The sequence below is a fragment of the Schistocerca piceifrons genome, chromosome 6 (assembly GCF_021461385.2).
Source record: "Schistocerca piceifrons isolate TAMUIC-IGC-003096 chromosome 6, iqSchPice1.1, whole genome shotgun sequence".
In the NCBI taxonomy this organism is placed as follows: Eukaryota; Metazoa; Arthropoda; class Insecta; order Orthoptera; family Acrididae; genus Schistocerca; species Schistocerca piceifrons.
In genome coordinates, this window is record NC_060143.1 from 351,192,482 (window position 1) to 351,220,339 (window position 27,858).

Sequence of the window (27,858 nt, forward strand, 5' to 3'; positions counted from 1 at the left end):
CATGAATTTGTCCCTGTTTCTTTTTATTTCTAAAAAAATGTGCTGAATGTTTAAATTCCTAATTTTTCTATTAATCTCTTTAAATAAACAAAGTAGTCCCTGTGCGTTAATGGTCTGCCTAACAATGCTGTTTCTGAAATGGTCCCTGCACATTAATAATTTTCGAAGCAAACTGATTCTGAAATGAAAATATCTTACCTCGTAATGTAATTTCTTGGGAACGCGGTGCTTGCTGCTCTCTGTGCGTCAGCTGTAAATTTCTAACTACAGTTGCTGAGAGCATACTGCAATGCTCCAGGCAACAGGCAAACTATTTTAGACCCATCATTGAATGGGACACGCTTTAAATAAAATTGACTTGTATCGAGTAAGTGGACAATGCTCTAAGGTGAAATATTTCTTTAAGAAACTGTTTTTAAATAATCTGATGTATTAGTACTTGTGCGAAATTCATGTTACGTTACTCATTAACATGGGCAACATTTATACCAAACTTTTAATCCCACAAATGTTACACAAACCATTAATAAACATAGAAAAATACCTTCCAGTGAAAATTACTCAATCGTTAATGAAAAATCGAAACGTCCCAGATATGGATGATTCTAATTGGTTGTGACTGCTGTGCCAATACAAAAAAAAATTACCTTCATTCCTCTTCATACTCTTTTCATCCTAAATCGCTAATCAAATCTTTGTTCTCTGTTTCACAATATTCAAACATAAATCATTTTACTAAAATACAGATGCATTCAATTTTACGTCTGTAATGCCACGAGCTCCCTGCTCGGCGTCTGGCTTATTACTACTCAAACGATAGAATTCCTGCTCTCCTCGCTGCCAAGCAGCGATGACTAAAAAAACACATCTTCCGGCGACAAGCTACTCTGACCAAAGACTGCTCGCAATTTATAAGCAATTCAAAATTGTCGTTCAGCGTTTCAGACAGCCAAAGTATGTACAAATTCTAGAAAAGCAAATAACAAACTCCCAATAGACCTGTTTCAAGAGCGAATGTGAAATGGTGAAACCGCGTTCTCAGTTACGGCGCTTGGCAACGAACGCCCGCAACTGTACTTCCTGCTCTGAGTTTTAGAATGTCAAATGTTGAGAATGTATACACAGAAAGACTTTTTATTCTATGATAGTACGATCACAGGACAATGACTAGAAGTGTTTACTTCAATAACGTATCTGAGGGTATGCATACGTATCGACTGGTGATAGATCAACATAATTTATTAACAAAACTGTTGCTTCCTTGAGCCCCCGGTTCTTGATGTACACTTTCTTAATAATATGATATAGTCATATCATCAACGAAATAGAATTTAACATCAGTTCCACGACCACGATTAAAAATAGACAGGGGATCGTCTTTTGACAATTTACATAAAGGACATAAAGACGTTTATCAATACAAACATATTCTTCAACACTGTAACCACGGATGTGTACCAGTCTTTCACCATGGGATGTTAGTAACAGCGGACGACGGCAGTCGACAACGGCCAATTGCGCTCGAGTATTCAAAACACTGCTGCACAAGACCCATGCAACAACATAGGAAAGGTGGAAAACGACACAAATGTGCCAAATAGAGACGGCTAGAAATAAAAAAAAGTACATCCAAGAATTAATTCGATCAGGAGAGAAGTTCTAAGAATATCAATATGGGAAGTCTGGTCGTATCAGACCGTAATTCTACTGAATAATTCTACTGGAATTCTATTCCCATTAATAAGAATGTGATGCACCATAGATAGTCACGAAATGATTCTGGCCTCACCAAGAGCATTGGTGTTACCCATATACGATCTTCTGTGACAGAGCGTGTCAAGCCGATTGTTTAAACGGCTTGTACTAAAGTCGAATCTTTGTGCCTTCACCATTTTCTGTACCTCACAGAACTACAAAATTTTCAATTTTAGTTTTCAATCAAAATATGAGTTTTAGATAAAGAGGAGGTGATATTTGTCTGAAAAGAAAAAGCTGATCATTTTGGCAATAAATGAGACACGTACATTAATTCACCATAATACACTAAAATGGGGGAATGTTACATTGCTACTACACCATTGTAAATTTTGCTACTCCAAATTTTGTTCAAAGGAAGTCGTAATTTATAGGTTATTCACTAGTTAATTGCAGTTTTTAGATCTTGAATGGTATGTTACATACAAAATAAGTACAAAAGTCCTGTTTTATACCTTATAATGACAATTTTACTGGTTAAGAAGTTACTGGTAAAAAGTCATTATTTATGTTATTCACTAGTCACAATACTATTTTACACACAGAATGATGTAATGTTATGCGTATTTAGCGGAGCTAATCGGTTGCCCAGTATTGGTACGAGGTAAGGGAAATTTATTGTACTTATGAATGCTAACGGGTCCAGGGTCTCAGGGTATGCCGCGTCTAGGTGACCAGTCCAGCCGAGTCCAGGTGCAGAGACAAGAAACATGTGGCCGGAAATGGGAAAAATACTAGTACAGGGAATTTTGACACTTTAGGGGACAGACAATGCGCTAAGAAATGGCGGAGTAACAGACAAGCTTTTTACAACTCTTCGTGAATCTACACTTAAGTCAATTATTAAAGCAAATCTGAATCTATCTACGATCTCAGAAAGAGGAGGCACATCCATTGTCACATATTTCAATATCTTCAGAGCTACAGAAGTTAATCTCACAGTGAATAAACATTTTCACAATGACCCTCTGAATTGAAAATCTTTAAACGATTCGTGCGATTTTAGCAAACTGTCTCATATGATCGCACTACACTATAGCTATCATCCCTGAAAGCCAGCTATGTGTACCTATTTTATTACTTGATTTATTGCATCTTTTATATCTTTTTTACTACGCAAATGTTTGTCAGAACATCGGTGCAAAATTTACACAGGATTTACAAGCCATACTTGTGTATTTATTTAATGAACAGTTTACTAATCGCCAGTAACTTTATTTAAATATTTATTACAAGAGCCATTAAAAACTATGCTAATTTAAAAGTGGTCAGTCCCATGTGTTAGCAGACACCACAGTTGATTAGAGAACCAAAAGTCACTTCTATCAAGCAGGCCTAAATAATACACTCCTGGAAATTGAAATAAGAACACCGTGAATTCATTGTCCCAGGAAGGAGAAACTTTATTGACACATTCCTGGGGTCAGATACATCACATGATCACACTGACAGAACCACAGGCACATAGACACAGGCAACAGAGCATGCACAATGTCGGCACTAGTACAGTGTATATCCACCTTTCGCAGCAATGCAGGCTGCTATTCTCCCATGGAGACGATCGTAGAGATGCTGGATGTAGTCCTGTGGAACGGCTTGCCATGCCATTTCCACCTGGCGCCACAGTTGGACCAGCGTTCATGCTGGACGTGCAGACCGCGTGAGACGACGCTTCATCCAGTCCCAAACATGCTCAATGGGGGACAGATCCAGAGATCTTGCTGGCCAGGGTAGTTGACTTACACCTTCTAGAGCACGTTAGGTGGCACGGGATACATGCGGACGTGCATTGTCCTGTTGGAACAGCAAGTTCCCTTGCCGGTCTAGGAATGGTAGAACGATGGGTTCGATGACAGTTTGGATGTACCGTGCACTATTCAGTGTCCCCTCGACGATCACCAGTGGTGTACGGCCAGTGTAGGAGATCGCTCCCCACACCATGATGCCGGGTGTTGGCCCTGTGTGCCTCGGTCGTATGCAGTCCTGATTGTGGCGCTCACCTGCACGGCGCCAAACACGCATACGACAATCATTGGCACCAAGGCAGAAGCGACTCTCATCGCTGAAGACGACACGTCTCCATTCGTCCCTCCATTCACGCCTGTCGCGACACCACTGGAGGCGGGCTGCACGATGTTGGGGCGTGAGCGGAAGACGGCCTAACGGTGTGCGGGACCGTAGCCCAGCTTCATGGAGACGGTTGCGAATGGTCCTCGCCGATACCCCAGGAGCAACAGTGTCCCTAATTTGCTGGGAAGTGGCGGTGCGGTCCCCTACGGCACTGCGTAGGATCCTACGGTCTTGGCGTGCATCCGTGCGTCGCTGCGGTCCGGTCCCAGGTCGACGGGCACGTGCACCTTCCGCCGACCACTGGCGACAACATCGATGTACTGTGGAGACCTCACGCCCCACGTGTTGAGCAATTCGGCGGTACGTCCACCCGGCCTCCCGCATGCCCACTATACGTCCTCGCTCAAAGTCCGTCAACTGCACATACGGTTCACGTCCACGCTGTCGCGGCATGCTACCAGTGTTAAAGACTGCGATGGAGCTCCGTATGCCACGGCAAACTGGCTGACACTGACGGCGGCGGTGCACAAATGCTGCGCAGCTAGCATCATTCGACGGCCAACACCGCGGTTCCTGGTGTGTCCGCTGTGTCGTGCGTGTGATCATTGCTTGTACAGCCCTCTCGCAGTGTCCGGAGCAAGTATGGTGGGTCTGACACACCGGTGTCAATGTGTTCTTTTTTCCATTTCCAGGAGTGTATATAAGAACAATCTGTTGTCATTTATTGTTAGTGTACTTACGCTAGGATACTGGCTTATTTATTGATGGACCAACCTTTTCTAATAATTATTGTAAATTATCTGAATGTGACATAATGTTTAATATTTCTTTATTTAAATATTATTGTAACATATAAATTTAGTCCAGTAAGTGGTGAAGTGAATCAAATCATGTATGTATAATGTATGAACGATGTATTTTTGTTGGAAATGGCATTCAGCCAATGGGAAAGCAGAAGTAGCAGAACACTGCAGAAGTGGAAAGTAGCACTTTTCAAGTGAAGAGCTTAAGGGAGCCATTCTGCACACTTTATATCGAGTTCGTGAAGAAGGCAGGCATGTCTGAGGTAACGTGTGTGATTCTGTCATATCGGTGTTTGATTCTGGGCGGCGAATGGCCGCTACCCTACATTAACTTCTAAAAGGACTTAATATTTCGAGAGGTCTGAATACGCTCCAGAACAGGACTCTAGCTTTTTTCAATTGTATAACGGAACTGAGGATAGACAGTGTTTGAGTTACTATTCTTTGTGCCGCGCGGGATTACCCGAGCGGTCTCAGGCGCTGCAGTCATGGACTGTGCAGTTGATCCCGGAGGAGGCTCGAGTCCTCCCTCGGGCATGGGTGCGTGTGTTTGTCCTTAGGATAATTTAGGTTAAGTAGTGTGTAAGCTTAGGGACTGATGACCTTAGCAGTTAAGCCCCATAAGATTTCACACACAATTGAACCCTACTATTCTTTGTATGGTGTGTGATAATTTGTAAATTATCGAGTTGAACTCTGAACTGTTTTGAGCTGGTGAATATTTCGTGCATTGTGATTACGAAATGGACTTAGTGTTTATGTATCTTTGATGACTGTGGATTGTGCTACCATTCTCGTAACACTCAACGTAACTTTAGTTCATATTAGAAGAGTATTTCCGTCTGTATTACATCTGATTATTGTAGGACTACTTTCCGTTTATTTGAGATGTCCTTTCTTGAATACAAAGTATTCAACATAATAAAATGTCTTCTTCATCAATTACAGATGTTAGAATAGAAACCTTCTTATTAATATATTCTTTTAACTTTTATTTTGTATTTATGTATATTTTATCAGCTCACAATTCTAGGCAGTGATAGACAGTTTGACTGAAGGATCACAGCTACACGTTATCATCTGCAGTGAATTATGTGCGGGGCATAATGCTGACGCGCACGGCTCAACGCTATGACTACATCGAGCTACTCTTTTTAAATGGAGCTCTGCATAGCCCGAATACCTAAAGTGCGAGCAAGTCAGGCAAAATCACAGTTGTTAGCTCGTATGGACTGCTGTCTAGATGAGCAATTACTCATCAGTAACCGTTAGGTAACGTCGCAGTAAGTAGAGTCTTCTGCTTTAGACACTATTAAATTTAACCAATACACAGCCCAGAGTTTCTTCCATTGTCAACCAGAAATTCGTTCTCCGATTCCTCATTTTCCGCTTGAAAGTCTGCGTCTACATCACTGTCATCTGTACACACATTACCTTCTTCAAGAAAATTTTCCTCTTCAATACCCCATTGTCTTGGTCTTTATGAGACTGAAGCAAAATCAAACTCAACACCAGCCGTATTGAGCTACTTTCAGTATCAAAGGACGACATTAGCACTGAAGAGGGCCAATGTGACCTAAGCTGTTGCTCTTATCACTGTGACTACTTGATATTTCACTTAAACTTCCACACTGACATAAAGTCCAACCGATGAAACAAATATGTCGACTATTAGAAAACAGGCACATTCGCAGTATTTACGACAAGAACACCAGTTTCAACAAACCTGTGGTGTCATGCAATATATAATTAAGCCATTGTTAACAACACTTTGCCACGAAGGTACTCCAGAGCACTTGTCGCTCACGTGTCCAAATTGGCGGGAACAACTGCAGTCGTGAATTTTACGAGCGTTTAGTAACCTAGGGTTGAAGGTAAAAACACAGATCGTCTAAGGCAGAGGGACTCGCAGCGAACCACTTTGTTTCTGCTCTTTAATTTAGACGTTCGGTAGAGACTGTGCGTGACCTGAGATTTTCCATATGGAAGCTACGTGATGGACGTCGAGAGTGTTCTAGAACATGTGCGTAGGCGAACATTCAGTTCTCAGCAAATGTAAGATGCAATAAATATTTGTAGACTCTCCTCAGACGAAAGGATGGGCTCGTCCATCGATGTTGCGTGAGGATTGGAAAAAAAAGAAGAAAACAAAGAAATAAATGTGGTACAAAGTATCACACTGATGAGTCAAAACGTTACGTTCATGTCCTTAACAGTGTGTTGGTTCACATTTGGAATGAAGTTTCGTTTGGCATGGATTCGACAAGTTTTTAGTATGTTTCTAGATGTACATGGCATCAAGCTGGAAGTACATGGCATCAAAAGTCATGCAGTTTGTGGGTGCGGAGCTGTAACCCGATGGCGTCTCAGATGTGTTCCATCGGGTTCATTCCAGGCGAATCTGGTGGCCAAGACGTCAATATGAGCTCACTGTCACGCCTCACACCGTCGTTATTCAAATGGTCCTCAATAATGTACACATGGTCCTCAGCTCTCATGGTTACTTTGGTTACTATCACGGATTTCACTGAGCGAGGTGGCTAGGTGGTTAGCACACAGGACTCGCACACGGCTGGACGACGATTCAAAACCGCGTCCAGCTATCCTCATTTAGTTTTCCGTGATCTCCCTAAATCGTTCCAAGCACAAATGCCAGGATTGAAAGAACACGGCCAATTTCCTTCTCTAGTCGGAGCTTTTGCTCTGTCACTAATGACCTCATTGTCGAAGAGATGTTAAAAAATTTTCAAATGTGTGTGAAATATTATGGGACTTAACTGCTAAGGTCATCAGTCCCTAAGCTTACACACTACTTAACTTAAATTATCCTAAGGACAAACACACACACACCCATGCCCGAGGGAGGACTCGAACCTCCGCCGGGACCAGCCGCACAGTCCATGACTGCAGCCCCTAGACCGCTCGGCTAATCCCGCGCGGCAGAGATGTTAAACACCAATCTCCTCCGACCCCTCTTCTATTACAGATTTCATGGAAGACCAAGTCAGTGTCCTTCATAGCATAATACCGACCAATTGTCCTTGGTACGGTGCTTGTTTCAAGCAGCTGTTCGTGTGAATGAAGGCGTAAGCAGAGACAGCCATCGTCTTAATACGAAAAATTATTTGGAAACCGTGTTTGGATTCTTAATATCATCTCAGCAATTAACTTTTGAGCTCTAGTGGATAAAGACAGTAGGACCCTAACTGATAACGTTTTCTTTGGTGAAGCTCTGGGCAAGAAAATAATTGCTTACCCAGTAACAAACGCTCTGTCTTATCATGATGCACAGTTGGTTAGGATAGATAACGTAGTGCCTGACAGTAAGGACACTCCCCAATGGTAATCAGTTAGAATAATTAATGATCTTAAAGTTGGTGAGGAGGTTTGTGTACCTCAATGATTCACTGGCCTACGATGGTGGGAGCAATGCTCCTGCCAGGATCAGTCATGCTAGACTGGTTAGTTGGTGAGATTATAGACAAAGCGTAATCCTCTTAGGGAACTCCTTTCTTGGGAGTACGTGGGTTGCAACCACATAAGCCTTTAGCTAAGTCTGAGATTAATTCCATTTACCTGTGTCAACGGTATTAGGTTCCGAGGCTCGTGGGTGTCTTTAATCTTCCTCATCCTTTTCTGTCTCTAATGATAAAAAGTAGCCAAGGATCCCCTAGTCTGCTCATGCTGCCGATACTTGTTCAGAATCAAAACTATGAGAAACTCCACAGAAATTTGATGAGTGGATCAGACCTTGAAGACTTCAAAGCAGTTCTGCCAACAAAACCTACTCCCACGTCCAAGAAGACGTTAGTCGAGTGGGCCCTGCTGAATGAATGGTCTACAGTGAGCGTACTTTAAGTAGTCAACGGAAGTGGATGAAAGGTGAGTTTTCTGGCGCCCTTAAATAACCAGAACTTTTGCATAAGGGAAGTAACACCATGAAAAGAACTCTCGTCCTCTTACAAAGAGATTTGAACAAATGGCTGGTACCCAATTCTTGGAGTAAGCATACTGCTCTTAGCACCCCAAGAAGCCTCGGAAATTAGATGGTCTCAAACGTTAAAAAATGAAAATGGATCAGCGGATATATCAAACTAGCAACCTAGAAAGTCAGAAGGATATCACAAAAGAAGATAGAACTAGCAAACAGACCAAAAGGCGCGAATATCGATGCTGCAGCTATCACAGAAATTAAAATTAAAATGAGAGGTAATGAATTTGTAGGCGATTCATAATGTAAAGAATGAGAAAGGAGAGGTTTGGCATTACTTCTTCATAAAGTATGGGAAAATGAGGTCAAAAATGGAATGTACATAAGCGAAAAAATACAGTCAGAATGAAACTGCGAAGAGGTAACACCATCACTGTTAGCGTATATGTACCAGAAGAAGGAAAAAAAAGGTGAGTCGAGAACCTTTTAAGAAGAACTAAAGACGCCTCTGAATAAACACAGTGCAACTGGTCAGAGTATTACAACAGGTGATCTTAATGCTGGAATAGGAAATATCCCAGTAACGGATATTATACGGACTTTTAGACTACTGGTATGTAATGAAAAGGGAAAAATGCTAGGAGATTTTGCCACTTACAATAATCTAAAAATAACCAACTTACTTCTTAAGAAAAGAGATGTACATAAGTATACTTAGGCCGGTAGAGATCTCAGATCAATAATTGACTTCATTTTGCTAAATGATAAGCTAGCGGGCTAAGTAGGGGATACGATAGTTTATAGAGGACAAGCTGCAGGACCAGATCATTTTCTACTAATCTCAAGAATAGATCTTTATGCGAAATGGAAGAAAATTGCAAAACAAATAAGTAACCAACAAGAACAAAGTGCTTATAAAGTATACCTGCTTGAAAAGGACAGCTTCAAACATTTTTACTAATGTGAATTAAATGAAGAGCTAGCAAACTGGGAAAAATAGAAGAAGAATACAAAACCTAAAGAATGTAACACGTGAAGTAGTAGAAGCTCTCGGTAAAAAGAAAAGTTAAGGACAGAAAGACCTATAAATTTGAAATAAAGGTGTAATGAAAGTTGTTAAAGGAAAACCGGATACATATATAATGTACTTCAGCAACCCCGCAGCTGAAAAGAACCAATCCTATCAGAAGCAATATCGTCAAATGTGTAGTAAGGAAGGCACGCAAAAATCACAGGGGTAGTGTTTCTTATAATATCTAGAACTATGTTCACGGGAGACAGCAAATGTCCTATAAGGTTTTAAAAATTTTAAACACAACAGAAAAAAGAGAAGGTACAAATAAACAACACTGAAAAAGAACAATGGATAAATTATTACAAATAATTATGGTATGATGAGTCAGCATAAGAAAATGACAGTGAAAGAATAGATAAAAGGGGAAATAGTCTAATAAAAATTGCCTTGACATCACTTAAGACTAGAAAATCGACAGAAAGAGATGGTATTAATGCTAATGTGCTCAAATATGGAGGAATGATACTACATCTGCTACTGCTATATCTCTTATACGAAGGTTGGAAGAGCAAGAGTATCTCCAAAGTATGGAAGGTTGCTAGATAGATATAAGTTTTTAAAAAAGGAGACCAGTGCCTATACAATAACTACAAAAGAATAATTTTACCACATTCAGAATACAAGATATATGCCTAGATTTTAAACAAAAGACTTAAAAACATAACGGAAGTAGAGCTGCATAAGGAAGAAATGAGATTTAGGAAATGACGCTCTACGATATACTCAGTTTTTATTTTACAGTAATTAAAACAAAAACGCAGAGAATACAGTAAAGAAACACACATTGCTTTTATTGATTTTAAAAAAGGTTTTGACAATGTCTATTACCAGAATATTTGGAAGATAATGGTGAATCGCGGATATCCAAGTTTGTTTCAAAACCCGACTGCCACTCTAGAGCTCAATGGAAAAAAACCAAGTAACAAAGGAGTACGACCTGGCTGATTAGAAAAAGGCTAGAAAGTCGTATTCAGGGGCAAGAAATAAAATTCCTGATAAGAGTTAAATCTTGCACAATAGAAGACAGACTAAAGAATCAAGATACTAGAAAAGAACTAAAAATGTTTAGCCTAAATTATAAAATTGTAGAGTACTGGGAGAAAATGAAATAAACATCTAACAAGAATAGAGAGTGACAGACTCCCCTTAAAGCCCAGAAATTATAAGTGCCTAGGGAGAAGAGATAGAGGAAGACCCCAGCAACGACGGGTATCATAATGGGAAATTTCGCCTATTATCAGAAGAAGAAGAAGAAGAAGAAGAGAAGAAGAAAAAGACTTAAATGTGTCGTAACCAAACCCCTGTATAAGAAATGTGATAGGAGATATATCGATAACTAGCGTCCTGCTCCACCGCTGACATATTTTTCAAAATTTTTGAGAAGGGGATATATTCTAGAATAGTCTCTTACCTTGGCGACAATAATATCAGCACAAAATCGCAGTCTGGATTACAGAAGAATTCCTCTAGTGAGAATGTGATTTAAATGTTTACTCACCAAATTTTATAAACATTAAATGATAAAACAGAGGCGGTTGGTATTTTCTGCGACCTATCTAAGGCATTTCACTGTTAGAATCACAGTATTTTCATAGATAAATTGAAGTTTTGTGGGATTGATGGTATAGATGACCATGGGATGATGTTAAATCTAACCAAAAGAAGGCAGGAAGTTGTACTTAGTAACTGAACAAATATATTTCAGGGACGTAATTCTGGCTGGGAAGAAATCGCTTGTTGGGTTCCCCAAGGCTAAATCTTACGTTCACTATTGTTCCTCACATATGTAAACGAACTTCGGTCTAATATGAAACAAACGGAATTGATTCTTTTCGCACATGACACTAGTATCGTAATCTATTCTAGCACAGATACAGAAACAGAAGAAATGGTAAAAAATGTTCTTAGAAGTATCAATGACTGGTTTTCTGCGAATGGTTTCATCCTCAATTTAAAAAAAAAGAACCAAAAAATTTTCGGTTCTGTATATCCAGGGGTACGACACCAATGATAAGTATACCACATGGCGAGGAAATAATAAATATGATGAAAACTTCAAAATTCTTGGCTGTCCATATTAATGAGAATTTAAACTGGAAAAAGTACATCTTGGAACTCCTAGAACAGTACAGCCACGTTTGCACTTAGAATCATTGAAAATCTTGGAAAGAGGGAAGTCAATACGTTAACATATTTTGCATATTTTCAATCAAAAATGTTATATGGAAAAATGTTCTGGGATAAATCATCTTTAAGAAAGAAAGTCTTCATTGCTCGAATACGTGCCGAAAGAATAATAGTATGCTCACTGACGAGTATCTCGTAGACGTCTGATCATTTTCGCAGTGGTGTTAGGTGTCCCACAGACAGAAAAGAAAAACACAAATGAGTTAAACACAACGGCCGCGGTGGCCGAGCGGTTGTAGGCGCTTCAGTCCGGAACCGCGAGTGACTGCTACGGTCGCAGGTTCGAATCCTGCCTCGGGAATAAATGTGTGTGATGTCCTTAGGTTAGTTAGGTTTAAGTAGTTGTAAGTTCTAGGGGACTGATGACCTCAGATGTTAAGTCCCATAGTGCTCAGAGCCATTTGAACCATTTGTTTTTGAGTTAAACACATTAGCTGCCAGTGGACATTGATTTATATTAATGTGGAAAGTTGAAATCTTATGCCGGACTGGGATTCGAACCCAGTCCTGCAAAAATTTTCAACTTGCCCCATTGACTTAAATCCATGCCCACTGGCAACTAATGTCCTTATTTCCTATGTGTCTTGATTCATAGTAACTGCAGAATTAAAATGGTGTCTGTTCTTTGCGGTATGAGCAAAAGAAAAAATACTATGTAAATAGCAAAGTAAAATTTGAAAACAATCTGAAAAAGCTTCTTCTCTCCTGAAGAGGAATTTCTCTTATTGTGATATACAAAAGTTTACAAATAATTTGTGATGTGAATGCAAAGTACCTTGTTCCATATATTACGATGTATCGCGCAAAGTGATCCATGGAACATGAAGTTAAATAACGAACAAGAAACGTGATTCATCCGACAAGGTGATAAGTGTATATGATTCAAGGTCCAATCTTGTTGATCCCGTACGGACCCAGTCGTATCTGACGATATCATTGGTCGACAGGGGAACTCGCAAAGATGGTCTTCTGTAGCACCACATGATCAACGCTGTACACTCAACAGTCTGCTCCGAAACAGTTATGACTGTACCAGCACCACGCCCTATTGTCAGATGTGCCACGTGACGCCGCTTACCTCGCTTTACAGCCTACGATTCCGCGTTCTGCGTTGAGGCGTGGATATGTAATACTCTGTCACCTACTCGTCATTCCACCGTCCTGAAACCACTTTCCGAAGATACATCAGACAGTAGCACGCGAACAGCCGATCAACTTCGCCATTTCCGAGATATTCGTTTCCAGGCGCCGGGTCATAATAAACTGATCTTTGCCCTTGAAATTGCTGTGGCACCACGTAGGCGGTGTTTTGTCTTGAAAAGCTTTTGGCACTCGCTTAAATGTGCGCTGTTCGGCCAAACGGGCCTTGTAGTAACTATTTATTCATGGCATATTTAGGCAGTTCAGGGATGTTAGTCATGCAAAACTGTTTCGTTATTTCAGATGATATGCTAGTGTTTTCAAGATACTACTGTATTTGCAGTAACGATGTTTTTTTCCAATTTTAGATCTCAGAAACTTAAATGTTTTTATTCTGTCTGTGTAAAACTAGTGGGATGACCGGCTGCGACAGCTGGGCAAGCGAAGTCTTGGCGTTCTTTGTCGGCGTAAAATGTGGTCTGTAACTAAACCCACGTCATTGGAAGTCTGTTTGTACTAAGTTTAAATCCATGGGAAGGTACAGTATTTGTTATATTTATTGGAACCCGTAAAATAGATTTTAATATTACATTTAGCGTTTGAGGACTTTTGATGCTAAGCTATGTTATCATTGGCGCCTTTTAAAATAACTTCCTGATATTGCATTACCTAAATCTGGCCTTTCGCGTCTGAAACGTATTCTGTTAATAGCGATTTCTGATCGAATTATTATCACCCCTTTAAAAAAATTGGTATTAAATTTTGTGTTTAATTAATTTGAGCTTTGAATAAATTTTGACGCTAAGTTGATGCTTCAATCAGTGGCCCTTTAAATATTGGTTTTGGTGTCATCACCTCACATCTCTTACTGGCGCCATTTTCATATTTATAGCATTTCATGTATGGTAAACAGTCTGATTATAATTTGCATTTGCTTAACTGAATATCAAATGTGTTCAATCTACCAGCGTGTGCCTTACGTAGATTGTTTGTGTTAAATTAAATTTTGAAATTTCAATTAAGAGTGGACACACTAGCTTACCACTCAATTGATCCCTGCATCGTACACCGATTCACATATATGTGTAGAATATGAGATACTGTAAGCGTAACAGCTCTTATTGTGATCTAACTTGATAATTCCCGAAGGGATGAAATCACCTAATTTGCTAATTTCCTAAAGTAACGAAACGAAGTATTCCTTCAAAATTAAAAAGAACCCTACTCACAAATTACTTAGTTTTAGAAACATTTGTAATATGTCAAGAAATCGTGCGGAAAAAAAGTCCTAAAATCTGGTTGTTAAGGCTAGAGGCAAGTACAGTATCAAATATTGTATGAATACATATACTATCTTGGGTCAATGTCCCGCAATGCTATTTCTCGATATAAATTCCAATTTTCACATAGTTTGTGGTTGGCACAATACTACAAAGACCTAACTCGGAAAACCGTACTGTCTTTCCTACCAGCGCTAAGCGGTGGTACGAGCCCTATGGAACATAGTATGCTTGTAGGAAAGGACATCTGACTCGACCATGTAAAGACAACGCTTTAAATACTTTTTCTGCAACGCGGATCTTTACACAAAGCTGTAAAATACTCAAGATACTGCGCCTAACATAAAGTAATTCACATCACTAAGTTAAATCGAAAAGACCCTTTTAAAAGGCGTATTACGCCGATGCATTGTTCGCATTTTAAACTTCACTTGAAGGCGAACTTAACTTCGAAAAGGTATCAAAATTGTAATAGGCTACTCATACAGGAATCCACTGCGACTTCCGGACATTCTAGCGTTCTCTGTAACCGTTATTTTCATTCTGTGGTGTGCCAGCCGAGCCAAGAACCCCGAAGCACAAGCGACTGCCACCTCGGTTACTTCGGCCGAGCCCTTTCTAAGGTCTTTTCGTATTTAAACATGATGTAACGAATTTAAATTTTGGAGTTAATAAAACCTCGGTTGGATGTTAACCATCATCATAAAGACACGAGAGCTATTCTTGCTTCCCTTCCTCATCAAAACAATACTGATGAGCAATATCATTACGACCACTGCCTATCGCGGGACAGAATGCGGCCTTTAAGCAGGGTGGCTCGTGACGCGCTAAGAACAGTATATCTCTTGACTGGTGCTGGGATCTTTATAGTCCCAATTATTTTTAACTACAAAGAAATATAGGAATCCCACAGCCAGTCGCTTGCAAATAAATGTTTGGTACACTGACCTAGGTTTCGACACCTCTGATATGTCTTCATCGCAATCAAATTTTGAGAAACCGTAAAATTGAATTGTGAGAAAGCAATGGTCAGAATTAAGAGTAGATATGCCCAAGTTGAAAAATAAGATAAAATACGTACCAGTCTTTGGCAGGTGTGCCTAGCTAGGAACAACATCATACTTCGTTATACGAAGGTGATAACTGCCACACTGCCTACCAATAGGCAGACTTCGATGAAGCACTTGCGTGGCGGAATTAAAACCTGGCTGCACCGCGTCGAAGGGTCCACAACAATAACGGAGGTGCCTGAAAAAAGCAATGACTTTACAAGTAGCCACCTCCAAACAGGAAAACCTGCCGCCTTCCAAAATCGGCGCTCTACACTGTCCTTGGCCACTTTTACGTATTTCTGGCTGCTACCAGATTGGTCGCCTGTGTACTGCTGAAGCACTTCTTTTTCTTTTTGCGCTTTGTTTGCTGTAGGCTCTGCACGGAGTCGACCGTTAGCGAAGTGTGGCGGAAAAGCCGACTAGTGTGACGTCACAAGTTCGCTGCAGAACCCGTGTACCTCGTTGGCCCCGGCTTACGCGGCGTGTCCTCACGGAGCGACAGCAACAGCGGTCTCTCGTGGCGTAGCAAATAGCTACAAATCAAAGCACAGTAGCCAGTTTCCCAAAATATATCGATACGAACGTATCAATGCGGCTTTGACGGAAGAGAGAAGCTTCTCTAATTATTAGTTTCTCTCGCTCGTGCTAATGGTACGGATCATTTAGCTCATACCATCCCAAATGGTAGAGAGCATCCGTGGGTTTCTAATCTTAACCTTAGAGGTGGCATGACTTGAATCCTAACAAAAAATATGCATATCCACAATACCTCGACGAATGTCAAATGGGACAGGAGGGCAGGAGGGCGTTTGCGAGCAAACGCACGATGACATTATCAACCACATCGTGAGAAAGGAACAGTAAGACTTCATAGTTGGTCGAATAATACGCGTCTGGAGGCGGCCAAGAAGTCGGAACTAACAAAAATGAGGAAGGAAATCGGCCATGTTCTTTTTCAAACTAAAGAACCCGACATTTTTCATAAGCGACTTAAGGACACAAACTTAAATCTGGATCACGGGACAGAGATTAGAACCCAGTACCTTCGGAATGGCAGTCCAGCGTTTTACCCAATGCGACACCTTGCTGGGTCGACCAGCGAAAAACTTAAAGCTATTTGGTTTTGGTGAGCAGCGAACATCAGAAAGTATGTCGCTGCAGTGCTCACTGCCGAACAAATGGTGGCTAGCTCTTTTAGTGCTTCGGACGACAGTCGTGTTATTAAGGCACAACAGTCTGGTACCGCGCGTCGCGGAATTTGATTCCCCGCCAGACGTCATGGACGTCGAAGACCCCTAGAGGTCTCTGCACCATCGCGTCGTGAGCTGTGGCGGCGCGCGCCTCCTGGCCAGCATTTAGAGTGAGGGCGCCACAGGGGAACACGTGGTTGCAGCGGCCAATAGCGGCGTCCTCGATCGAGTACTTAAGCGCCTGGCTGTCGCTCAGCCTGCCAGTCTTACCTCTCGTGCGCATCAGAACCTATCGCCTCGCATTGGACAGCGTATTGACTTTTGTGTTTTCTTTACGAGTGGACGTGGTTGTCTTGTGTGGTTCGTGATTCTGTTGTCTGTTCTTGTTGTGTCGTAAGGTCCTTCCATGGTCGTGTCCGTCCTCTCCCGTTGTGTTGTTGTTGGCGGGCCGCTCCGCGGGTCCCGCCGCGTTTCCGTCACTACAACCCCGCGACCGTTCCGGTCGTCGTTATAACAAACAGTTGGTGAGAGTTTTTGGTACATCAGCAAGGAACTGGGACAGAAAATTTAAGTTAACGATTGCAACACTTCGCTTCATTTAATAGGAAAACAGCTGCAGACAGATCCACAACCTGGTTGTCGTGACCTTACCCTAACCAAAGCGTGAAAGTTAAAAGAAGATTATTGAATACAATAAAATGAGGGATGCAAATAACTGTGGATTCTTTGAGAAATTATAAATTGAGAATAAGTTAAAACAACCTCCGGAAACAGGAGTGAATAGAGAAATATTGAAATTGATCCGATGTTCAAACGCATTTTTCATCTAAACGGTACCAGAATTCATTAACATTCTACATCTTCATTCCCCCCCCCCATGAACCATGGACCTTGCCGTTGGTGGGGAGGCTTGCGTGCCTCAGCGATACAGATGGCCGTACCGTAGGTGCAACCACAACAGAGGGGTATCTGTTGAGAGACCAGACAAACATGTGGTTCCTGAAGAGGGGCAGCAGCCTTTTCAGTAGTTGCAGGGGCAACAGTCTGGATGATTGACTGACCTGGCCTTGTAACATTAACCAAAACGGCCTTGCTGTGCTGGTACTGCGAACGGCTGAAAGCAAGGGGAAACTACAGCCGTAATTTTTCCCGAGGACATGCAGCTTTACTGTATGATTAAATGATGATGGGCGTCCTCTTGGGTAAAATATTCCGGAGGTAAAATAGTCCCCCATTCGGATCTCCGGGCGGGGACTAGTCAAGAGGACGTCGTTATCAGGAGAAAGAAAACTGGCATTCTACGGATCGGAGCGTGGAATGTCAGATCCCTTAATCGGGCAGGTAGGTTAGAAAATATAAAAAGAGAAATGGATAGCTTAAAGTTAGATATAGTGGGAATTAGTGAAGTTCGGTGTCAGGAGGAACAAGACTTTTGGTCAGGTGATTACAGGGTTATAAATACAAAATCAAATAGGGGTAATGCAGGAGTAGGTTTAATAATGAATAAAAAAATAGGAGTGCGGGTTAGCTACTACAAACAGCATAGTGAACGCATTATTGTGGCCAAGATAGACACAAAGCCCATGCCTACTACAGTAGTACAAGTTTATATGCCAACTAGCGCTGAAGATGATGAAGAAATTGATGAAATGTATGACGAGATAAAAGAAATTATTCAGGTAGTGAAGGGAGACGAAAATTTAATAGTCATGGGTGACCGGAATTCGTCAGTAGGAAAAGGGAGAAAAGGACACAGAGTAGGTGAATATGGATTGGGGGGAAGAAATGAAAGAGGAAGCCGCCTTGTAGAATTTTGCACAGAGCATAACTTAATCATAGCTAACACTTGGTTCAAGAATCATGAAAGAAGGTTGTATACCTGGAGGAATCCTGGAGATACTAAAAGGTATCAGATAGATTACATGATGGTAAGACAGAGATTTGGGAACCAGGTTTTAAATTGTAAGACATTTCCAGGGCCAGATGTGGATTCTGACCACAATCTATTGGTTATGAACTGTAGATTGAAACTGAAGAAACTGCAAAAAGGCGGGAATTTAAGGAGATGGGACCTGGATAAACTGAAAGAACCAGAGGTTGTACAGAGTTTCAGGGAGAGCATAAGGGAACAATTGACAGGAATGGGGGAAAGAAATACAGTAGAAGAAGAATGGGTAGCTCTGAGGGATGAAGTAGAGAAGGCAGCAGAGGATCAAGTAGGTAAAAAGACGAGGGCTAATAGAAATCCTTGGGTAACAGAAGAAATATTGAATTTAATTGAATGAAAGGAGAAAATATAAAAATGCAGTAAATGAAGCAGGCAAAAAGGAATACAAACGTCTCAAAAATGAGATCGACAGGAAGTGGAAAATGGCTAAGCAGGGATGGCGAGAGGACAAATGTAAGGATGTAGAGTCTTGTCTCACTAGGGGTAAGATAGATACTGCCTACAGGAAAATTAAAGAGACCTTTGGAGAGAAGAGAACCACTTGTATGAATATCAAGAGCTCAGATGGCACCCCAGTTCTAAGGTGGAAGGAGTATATAGAGGGTTTATACAAGGGCGATGTACTTGAGGACAATATTATGGAAATGGAAGAGGATGTAGATGAAGATGAAATGGGAGATAAGATACTGCGTGAAGAGTTTGACAGAGCACTGAAAGACCTGAGTCGAAACAAGGCCCCGGGAGTAGACAACATTCCATTAGAACTACTGATGGCCTTGGGAGAGCCAGTCATGACAAAACTCTACCATCTGGTGAGCAAGATGTATGAGACAGGCGAAATACTCACAGACTTCAAGAAGAATATAATAATTCCAATCCCAAAGAAAGCAGGTGTTGACAGATGTGGAAATTACCGAACTATCAGTTTAATAAGTCACAGCTGCAAAATAGTAACGCGAATTCTTTACAGACGAATGGAAAAACTGGTAGAAGCGGACCTCGGGGAAGATCAGTTTGGATTCCGTAGAAATATTGGAACACGTGGGGCAATACTAACCTTACGACTTATCTTAGAAGAAAGATTAAGAAAAGGCAAACCTACGTTTCTAGCATTTGTAGACTTAGAGAAGGCTTTTGACAACGTTAACTGGAATACTCTCTTTCAAATTCTGAAGGTGGCAGGGGTCAAATACAGGGAGCGAAAGGCTATTTACAATTTGTACAGAAACCAGATGGCAGTTATAAGAGTCGAGGGGCATGAAAGGGAAGCAGTGGTTGGGAAAGGAGTGAGACAGGGTTGTAGCCTCTCCCCGATGTTATTCAATCTGTATATTGAGCAAGCAGTAAAGGAAACAAAAGAAAAATTTGGAGTAGGTATTAAAATCCATGGAGAAGAAATAAAAACTTTGAGGTTCGCCGATGACATTGTAATTCTGTCAGAGACAGCAAAGGACTTGGAAGAGCAGTTGAACGGAATGGACAGTGTCTTGAAAGGAGGATATAAGATGAACATCAACAAAAGCAAAACGAGGATAATGGAATGTAGTCAAATTAAATCGGGTGATGCTGAGGGGATTAGATTAGGAAGTAAGACACTTAAAGTAGTAAAGGACGCATTTCTTCTCAACGTAGTCAACCTGGCGAAGGACGCATTTCTCCTCACGAGGGACCAGTTCGTTGATACCGCCACTGTAGGATGCTCGACTTTATCGAGGGAGCCGTAATCTCACCTGTGTTCGGAAAGCTTCATCGCTGTCAAAGCGCAATCCTCGAAGATATTCTTTAAATTTTGCTAGCAGATGAAAATCGGGTGGGGCCATATTGGGTCCGTGAGGAGGACGATCAATGACAGTGAACCCGAGGTGCTGGATTGTTGCAGATGTCGCAGAGCTCGGGTGTGGTCTGGCATTACTATGCTGAAAGAGAGGTTGCTCCATGCGTGGATGAACTCTTCGAACCCGAGCTTTCAGTTTTATGATGGTTTGTCAGGTACCGACATGTAGTTACATTACACACGGTCATGCTATATGCAGCAATTTGGAGGGCTCTCGCTGCAGAGGATTGCAACTTGTGTCAGCGAATCAGGGAATTCGATTGAGTAATACGCATAACATATAATACCTCAACTGACATTGCGAACAGAATAAAAAATTAGGAAACACTATTTTCAGTCGCTCTCGTACAACACCTAAAATCCTGTGAAACACCCTGTATTAATCGAAGATTCAATGACGGAGATAAGAGGAAGGTTCAAGGGCGGGACTAAAATTCGTGGTGAAAGGATATCAAGGATGTGATTCGCAGACATTTCTGTCCTCAGCGAAAATGAAGGATTACGGGTCCTGCTGAATGGAATGAACAGTGTAATGAGTATAAAATACGGACTGAGAGTAAATTAAAGGAAGAAGGAAGTAATGAAGGGTAGCAGACAAGATATTGCTTATAAACTGATCATAGAAATTGATGACCACAAAGTAGGTGAAGTGAAGGAATTCTGCTACCTGAGGAGTAAAATAACAAATAATGGGCCAAACCAGGAGGACATCAAAAGTGAATTAGAACGGCAAAAGAAGTCGACTAGAAACAAACTTAAGCCTTTATTTGAGGAAGAAGTCTCTGGGAATATGTCTCTGGAATACGATCTTGAATGGATGTTAACATGGACCATGGCGGTCCCCGAGAATTACAGGATTGAAGCGTTTGAAGTATGGTGCTATAGAAGAATGCTGAAAATTAAATGGACATAATGTAAGAACTGAAGATCTCTTCAGAAACGGTGACAACTGAATATCTAGAAACATTGTCAATAAGACACTACGATAGAACAATGTGTCACTGCATCAGGTACTAGCATCCATGGAACTGTTGAGTGTAAACACTCCAGAGGAAGACAGAGACTGGAATAAATCCAAAAAATAATTGTACACATAGGGTGCAAATGGTACTCTGAGATGAAGAATTTAGCTCTATAAGGGGCCTCAACAAACCAGTCGGAAGACTGATGACAAAAAATGAAAAAGGTATTACTCAAGCTGAATAAGGTTGTTACAACTTGAAAGAAGCGGAGACTGTGTTATACCATATGGACGAGTATAAGTAACTACAGTTATCGATTAGAGAGGTCCACTCATCTTTAGGTGGCTGCAGTTAAAACGAAATGTCTTAATGATCGAGTTTTAGAATCTCTGTTCATGCTATGCTATCATTTATTCGGAAGCGATTGATCCTCTAGTATGTGCTAGCCATATCCTTTTGTAAGTTATACGATACTACAATACGGATGGGAACGAAAGAAGTTCCTTAAAAATGAGATGCACACAAAACCATGTATATGCACAAGCAGCTGAACCACTGGAATGTCCAAGAGTTTAATATCTCTCTATGTTCGTGTTACAGCAATTATTACATGCAGGTATTTCAATGGATAATCAGAGCTGAAAAACGAATCTTTGAAACTAAACAGCTATCCGGGGTCGTGATTAATGTTTCATGGTTTGCGGTTCATGGTCCTTGTTTCACGACACCAGTTGCAAGTTGCCTACGTAACAGCTTCCATGGGCAACAAAAATTCGATTTTTAATGCTTCTCGTAATTACTAAGGAATTTAAAAACATAAAATGCTGTCATACTCCACTGATTAAGAGGCATAAAATACGTTATATGTTTAAAATAGTAACACAAGTACTACAATTAGTAACTGTGTCCATATATCTTCAGCCAGTACAACTCATTTCGCTCAAATAATAGGTTACAATCTTCTTGTATTTGAGAATGAGAACAATCTATGACTTAAAACAAACTTTCCACACAATTTCAAACCCCTACCAAACTTTTTCTTGGTGAAATACCTCACAAAAAATGGAAGGAAAAATTTTATCGCTTATTACATTTTCGCAGTTTATGCTATAAAACTGCCACATCAGGCGTTACGATTATATTTATTACTTCTTTACCACTAAATTTACTCGAAACATCTTTTGCAGACAGTACGCACATACACCACTGAATGTCCTGAAAAATAATGCAATCATAAGACCACATAGGTCGGGAGATGTGCCGTCACAACCACTAAATGCGCGAAAAACTACTATCTGCTGAACCATAGCAGCATTTAGGAAGAAGCCGGCAGCTGTGGCCGAGCAGTTCTAGGCGCTTCAGTCCGGAACCGCGCTGTTGCTACGGTGGCAGGTTCGAATCCTGCCTCGGGCTTGGCTGTGTGTGATGTACTTAGGTTAGTTACGTTTACGTAGTTCTAAGTCTAGGGGACTGATGACCTCAGATGTTAAGTCCCAAAGTGCTTAGAGCCATTTCAACCATTTGAACTTAGGAAGACGGGAGGGAGCTAATTTATTCCTACGTTTTGAAAATATTGTTATCTAATCACGTACCTTACAGTTTAAAATTTTGGAAATGAAATGGTTGTTACTGTTAACGAAGTCTTCTACCAGATCCGGCAAATGTTTTAAATTTTTCAGTTAAACTGAATCTAAAAATTGAAGTCTTAGTAGTAGATGTGACTTTTCACAATGAATATGATAGTATATAATTTCAGGTTCAGGGTGTTACACATCAATATCTCTTTGAAAACTGTGTTTTGAGTAAAAGTCAATAACAACTAATAAAATTATTTTAGACGGTGACAGATCACATCCGGGGACATAGCTTTTCCTACAGAAAAAATTTTTCCTGGCGCTTCTCCGCAAGGCTAGAGGCGCTTTCGTACTTGTTATTCACTTGAGAGGTCGCAGCGTATAGGCACTCTGCTTCATGCATATGCAGTGAGTGTTGCCTATAATCCAGTCATATGTTCCACAAGAAAGGGTCGGCCCAGAGCAAAATTAAATGTACTGATTCACAGCTAAAATGCCTTTCTATGCTTAGACACTCACATTCATATGGTTCGGTCTGGTTCTCTATCGATTTAGTAGGGTAGGTAGTATGCAGATGCAGCACATGTGGTTAGCAGACCATAGTAGTTTGGTTAAATCTCGTCCTCCCCAGGCCGGTGAATACTAAAGGATACCTAGTGTTACTAGGAACCATCAATGAACATGTTGTGTCCTACATGATGTATCCCCATGACGTGACGTATCACCCAAGAAGTTTGATGCAATGTCATCGAAATACGCCATGTATATATAGCGCGGTTCAGCTGCTCCTACCGATAGGTTTTAAGCAACAAACAACGTCTTCAAATACGAAGTGCGAAATTTTCATATTTGAGCCGAGACGCTATTGAGTTAGTGGACTGTTCTGCCTGGCGCCACTGGCTCAGGTGTAGTATCGACTATCCCTCTTGCGGCCCCATTGCCAATATCTATGAGGAAGAGTTGCTGTCTGTGTGTTGTGCACTTAGGTCTTTGCTTGCCGGTATACATACGGGGTTCGCTGGCCCGAGACCCCCCCCCCCCCCCCCATTATGGGTCCTCATCCAGCATCGGCTCCTTTCACCCCTCCCCCCTCTCCGTTTTTCCTCTCCTTCCCCCCTTTTTATTTTCCCATCATCTGCCCAGTTTCCCCCCACCTGCCCTCGCCTGTGGTATGTCATGTTTGCCATCTTTTTAGTGCAGTATTCAAGTGAATGTTCAGTGTTGTTCGACTTTCCAAAGTGTTGCGAACAGAAATCATGCTGTCGCTGGGTGTGAAATTTATGTCTCTTGCGAACAGAAAACAGATTGTCGCCGTGTTTTTAATAGTCTGTCTATTATTTTACCTGTCAGCTTCAAATGTATTTTATTAGCATCATCATCCCTTTGTTCTATGTTTTAAGTTCCACGATTTTTCCGCCATGTTACCATTTAAGTCGCCGATTTTATCGCCTGCTTTTATTATTTATTATCTTCATCTTTTTAAAACAAATTCTGTAGGCTGAAGAGCGGAACCTCCCCATCGCACCCCTCTCAGATTTAGTTCTAAGTTGGCACAGTGGATAGGCCTTGAAAAACTGAACACAGATCAATCGAGAAAACAGGAAGAAGTTGTGTGGAACTACGAAAAAAATTAGTAAAATATACAAACTGAGTAGTCCATGCGAAGATAGGCAACATCAAGGAGACTGGGAGTGTAGGAGCGCCGTGGTCCTGTGGTTAGCGAGAGCAGCTATGGAACGAGATGTCCTAGGTTCAAGTCTTCCCTCGAGTGAAAAGTTTAATTTTTTATTTTCAGTTTATGTGACAAACTCTTATGTTTTCATCACTTTTTTGCGAGTGATTATCACATCAACAAGAAAACCTAAATGGGGCAAGGTAGAAGAATCTTTTTACCCATGTACAAGTTAGGTGGGTCGACAACATATTCCTGTCATGTGACGCACACGCCGTCACCAGTGTCGTATAGAATATATCAGACGTGTTTTCCTGTGGAGGAATCGGTTGACCTATGACCTTGCGATCAAATGTTTTCGGTTCCCATTGGAGAGGCACGTCCTTTCGTCTACTAATCGCACAGTTTTGCGGTGCGGTCACAAAACACAGACACTAAACTTCTTGCAGTGAACAGAGACGTCAATGAACGAACGGACAGATTATAACTTTGTGAAAATAAAGAAAGTAAAATTTTCAGTCGAGGGAAGACTTGAACCAAGGACCTCGCGTTTCGCAGCTACTCACGCTAACCACGGGACCACGGCGCTCCTGAGCTTACAGTTTCCTTGATGTTGCTTATCTTGCGCATGGACTACTCAGTTTGTATATTTTACTAATTTTTTTCATAGTTCCACACAGCTTCTTCCTGTTTTCTCGATTGATCTGTGTTCAGTTTTTCAAGGCCTATCCACTGTGCCAACTTATAACTAAATCTGAGGGGGGTGCGATGGGGAGGTTCCCTTGTAAGCTGCTGCCAGCCCGCACCCTTCGGGGGGAATCGAAACTCAAGAAGAAAAAAAAAAAAAAGCCCGAGACAGAGGCACGAAGTTTGGGGATTGGCGGTAGAGTCGCGACAAGTGGTGGTCACGAGGTCTTGCGGCCGAACGGCCGAAGCCACGGGCTGCGGAAGGAGGGCCTGCGCAGAACGAAGATACCGGAGTACTTCACCAGGGTCAGCGTCGACAGTAAGCAGCAGGTCGACATCCCGTCAGTCGGCTGGCAACATTCTTGTCGGGGGACCGCTAGTGGCTCCTGACATGGCTGCCCTCTTTCTACCTGGCTTTCATCGGCACCACTCAGTAATGCACCGTGGATCCGTGGAACTGGTTGCTGATAAAGGGGAATAATATTATGTAATCCTCGTGGTGATTTGTTTCGTTGTCTACCTGCTCTCATTTTCTGGATTGTACCCGACCCTCAGAGCTTTACTCGGTCGGCTCTTTGGTCGTAAATAGGCAGTAGTATTGTACTAAGACAGTAGTTGACGTTTGAAAATTTGTCCCGCTATTGTATTGCCTTTCTTTTCTGGTTTGTATCCGATCATTAATGTTCTAATTAATCATCTCTTGGTCGTAAATACAGCCGGAACAATTGTACTATGGCACACGTTGCCGATAAACAAAAGAGGGACCTTGTGGTTAGATTTAGCTGTTAACCCGTTCAGTTCTTTGATTGTAATTGAATTTGTCAGTTATTACTTATAATCTGAACAACCTGTTGTAGTAAGCTCTTCGTTTCTGTGTTTGAAAGACCGAGTCATCATTGGTGTGTTTTATCTGGATCCGCCGGGTGAGTTCTCTTGTAATAAGTGTTCAAAAGTAATGTTTTTAAGGCGTTCCTTCTGAGCGGTCTTAATAACTGACAATCAGTTTAACTTTGAAAATATTAACAGGCACCTGTCACCAGGGCTTTAGTCAAAATTAAATTGTCATAAGGGATGGGTTGGGATTCAGTCGCACCTTGGTTGCCGATTGAAATTAAGAGGTTGGTTGCTTTGTTGTAAGTCTTATCATTGTCATTGCTAATCTGTTTAACCTTTAAGCACAGGTGCGCATCTTAACCGCGAACCTTTCGACATACAGCTTTCAAATTAAACGTTACGTCATCTATCTTGAGTAATTGAATCCCTCTTGTTATCAGTGGTGCTTATATAGTTTTCATGTGTTGGAGAAGGACATTTAATAAGAGAGACTGTGTCCAGCGTGGTAGTAAACACCGCTGTTTCACCCAATAGCGAGCAGGCTACAGGTCCTGACGTCTTGTAATCATTGCCATATCGTTTGCTGTTTTGCAATACAGCACTTCAGATTGTTTTGCGACGATTAAAAGCTAATTGAACTTAGAGTTCAAGGACAAAAGAATTTTGCAAATTTTTTCATTTTTCTAAAGAAGATTTAATTGTTAAATGTTTCGATTATCTGTGAAACACAGTTTATATATTGTTAAATAAACAGGCTGTGTGAAAAGAAAGTTATATTGGCGGGTCCTCTCAAGTTTTCCTTAATTCCAGTAACTACCACATATCAATATTCTCTCGCTCGCTACACGAAAACTGTTAGTGCTTCAGGAAAAATGAACTGAACTATAATGCAGGAAATATTGTATTGTACTCAAATTTTTTAGTGGGATACTTTTTCGCTGGAGATCACTGTTATCGAGTTATTCAAGAAAAACACATTTGAAAGTTACTTTAGTACTTCTTCTTGAATAATTAAAAAAATATGGCCTCTAGCGAAACCGTATGCCAGTACAAAATTTAACTACATTACATTTCCCGTCGAAAATCGCTGTTAACTTTTTCGGAACGACTGACAATTTTCAGGAAGCGAGTGAGAGAATTAGAAAATTTTGCAAGTGGTATTTGAAGGCACTGTGGGTTGCATAAAACCCTTGGGCAGGATCAGCTGAATCGCCCTGTATATACACGTGGTATTTATATGTCCTCGCATCAAACGTCTAGGGGTGATGAGTCACGTCAAGGGGATACGTCATGTTGCGACAACATGTTCACTGAATGTTTCTGGTGACACTAGGTATCCTTTAGTATTCGTCGGTCCGGGGAGGACATTTCACCGAACTACTACGGTCTACCAACAGTATATACTGCCTGACAAAAAAAAAAGTGAAGCACCAAGTAGACGTGGTTGGACGTCAATATGGCTTCGTAGTACATGTACATACCATCAGCGTTTGTGTAAACGATTACAGATCCAATTCTCTACTACCCGCAGAAAGGCCACCAGAAAGGGATCCGAACAGCGTCAGGAAAGAGTGACAACTGTGAAGGACATTGCTGCCTACTGGTGAGAGACAGCGCTGCAACACCAGAGTTCGAAAGGGCCTGATGGGTCTCTATGTGTCCGGAGCACCAAGCTTCCCTGTGGTCGACCGCGTCTGACCACAACAAGGGAGGGTCGCCGTATTGTGCACTAGCACACAGCAGCACCTACATGTCTGAGCCTGCCATCAGAGAACAATTGCGCACCATCGGTCAGAGAGTAGCATCACCAGAAATAGCCAATTACCGTTCAATCGTAAGGTTGTTGTTAACACCACAACACAAA